At 39.3% G+C, this 2,913-nt stretch overlaps 1 pseudogene; it reads left to right on the top strand.

Annotated features, from left to right (window-relative positions):
- The first annotated feature begins 230 nt into the window (after positions 1–230).
- The window catches only part of LOC106338074, a 5,462-nt pseudogene continuing 2,779 nt past the window's right edge, over positions 231–2,913 (top strand).

Below are 2,913 nucleotides of genomic sequence, written 5' to 3' on the forward strand. Positions count from 1 at the left end.
ATCTCTCCTCGTTTGGTTTATGATATTGTCAAAGTTGTGTATATACATAGGTTGCGGTCTGATTCTTTCTCAAAAAGCTTGAAGATGATATATGTTCATGGATATTAAGAGCACAATGTATCTGAAACTGAGGATATTTTTGTGAACGAGGAGAACAGACATTGACCATTTTGATATGTATTATGAAAGAATAAGAATTTTGCTTTTCTTGGTTTGGTTCTTGTGAGACCATGAGAATGGAGATACCATGAAGTTCAAGTAAGATGTTAAATAGGGATAGTTTCCATGGTAATGCCGATTGTGGCAGTAAGATGAATGGAGACAATGTTTGCAATCAGACAGGGGAGGAGTTTTCAGATGAGTTCTTGAAGAATTATAGTGCTCAAAGGAAAGCTAGTAAAAATGTTGAGAAGAGTGATTATGAGGATCTCAATCGAGTCCTCGGGATCCAGAGAGTTGATTCCGGCGTTTCAGATGTTGCTGACTCGGTTTGGATGTACCAAACAGCATCAGATGTTTCATTACCTGTAAAACTGAAGCTTCTATGCAGTTTTGGGGGAAGGATCTTACCGCGGTCTGGTGATGGGAAGCTTAGCTACATTGGAGGAGAGACTCGAATAATCTCGACGTATAAACATGTTGGTTTGAATGAGTTGATGCAAAAGACATTTGCTATATGCAACCATCCTCATACAATCAAGTACCAATTACCAGGAGAAGATCTTGATGCACTAATCTCCGTTCGCTCAGATGAAGATCTTCTTCATATGATTGAAGAGTATCAAGAAGCTGAAGAGAAGGCTGGTTCCAAGAGGATAAGAGTGTTTCTTGTGTCTTTAACTGAGACACAGAACTTAAACCAAAACACTCAGCATACAGATATTGAACATTATCAATATCTTTCAGCTCTTAATGGCTTTGTGGATGTGAGTCCTCAAAAGAGTTCAAGTGGGAAAAGTCAAGCAACAACACAATTTGGAACTGCTTCGGATAATTATAGCCCTACCTTAAGTCATAGAGACTCTACTACTTCTAGTCATTACATGCATGGGATTCAGATACCATATGACCTCCCATCTCCTTCATCAGCACACAAGAGATCCAATACCGACACTTCTTACTTCGTTAACCCATATGGAATCTATGACAATAACTTCCCTTTCATGGTTGGTTCAAACTTCCCACAGCAGAATCCTTTCTTGATTGAGACGAACCATCCTGAGAGGAACTTCCACAGGAGCCCCAGTGGGAATGTTTTTCCTCATCCTCAAACCGGTCCATCCTATACCGGGTCTGGGAAACTTATGCTAAAAAACGTTGTTTCTGATCCACAGTTGCATGATGAGAGCCAAATAGAGAACCGGTTAGAAGCAGTCACCAAGCCTACATGGCAAATGGTGAGAGAGAAGTCACCTTCTTTGGCTATGTCGTTTGGTTCAGAGAAATGGGAAGAGAGTTACTTCTCATTCAAGAATCCACAACTAGTAAACAACGAGACTCAACTCACCACAGAAGTTAACAAATGGATGAACAATGAGGGTCCTAGCTCCTTTGATATTTTTGCTTCAAATCAACTTGGATTTAGTGAAACTAGTAGCTCCTTCAGTCAAAATTGCCATAGAGTTGTCAGGATTGCTTCCATCGGTTCACAAGACTCTGCAGGAAACTCTGTGTTCTCGTTGGCCACCAATACCAACGAGAATCTTGCTGATTGTCTGGTTAGAAAAGACAATCTTGATGCACTCCCACGTACACAAATATCATCTAATGATCTTTACAGAAAGAATCTGCTTGGTGCAAGGGTCATAGTTGAGGATGTTACAAACGGTACTACTATTGTTCCTCATGTACATATTAAAACAGATGATAATAACTACTATACAAGAGAAGGAGAGAATACAAGTGTTTGTTCTGAATCTAGAATAGAGGTAAATTTGCTTTTTCTTTTTTTTTTTAGTAGATTTTCTCTGTGTGGCTGTGATGCTTTCTTTTATTATGCAGGAAAAATATGGTAAAGGAAACATTAATGATGATGCAGTGGGAGAAGCTGGAATCTGTAACGTACAGGTAACAAAAAGTTTTCAGACTGTTGGTTTTGTTTTTAAGTGTTGTTCATCATTGACTTTGGTCTTTGTATGTTCAGATTATAAAGAATACAGATCTTGAGGACTTACATGAGCTAGGATCTGGAACATTTGGAACTGTTTATTATGGGAAGTGGAGAGGGACTGATGTTGCTATCAAGAGGATAAAGAATAGCTGCTTCTCTGGTCGATCATCAGAGCAAGAACGACAGGTTTTACTTACTTAACTCAGCTTTATATCATATGTCTCCTCCATTAGCTCCACACTGGTGTTTTTGTACAGACGAAAGATTTCTGGAGGGAAGCTAGGATCTTGGCGAATCTTCACCATCCAAATGTGGTGGCCTTTTATGGGGTTGTGCCAAAAGGACCTGGTGAAAGTATGGCGACTGTGACTGAGTTTATGGTTAATGGATCTTTGAGACATGCCTTGCACAGAAAAGATAGGTACATCCTAATTAATCTTAGTCTTCTTCTTCTTCCTCTGAGTTAATACTGATGAAAGTAATCCCACAGGTCGCTTGATCGGCGCAAGAAGCTGATGATAACACTAGATGCTGCATTTGGTATGGAGTATTTACATTTGAAGAACATAGTTCATTTTGACCTAAAATGCGATAATTTGCTTGTTAACTTGAGAGATACGCAACGACCAATATGCAAGGTAACAAACCCCGTTTCCAAAATCTGTTAAAAAATAAAAAATTCCATGCTTTCTGTTTTTGAACTAGATTCTAGGCCCAAAACGAGTAATAGCCCTGACCGGAAACACTACAACAAAACAGCGACATACTGAGGAAAAAAATCGTCGGTATGTCGTCATTTCCGA

The sequence above is a fragment of the Brassica oleracea genome, chromosome C4 (genome assembly GCF_000695525.1).
Source record: "Brassica oleracea var. oleracea cultivar TO1000 chromosome C4, BOL, whole genome shotgun sequence".
Taxonomy (NCBI): domain Eukaryota; kingdom Viridiplantae; phylum Streptophyta; class Magnoliopsida; order Brassicales; family Brassicaceae; genus Brassica; species Brassica oleracea.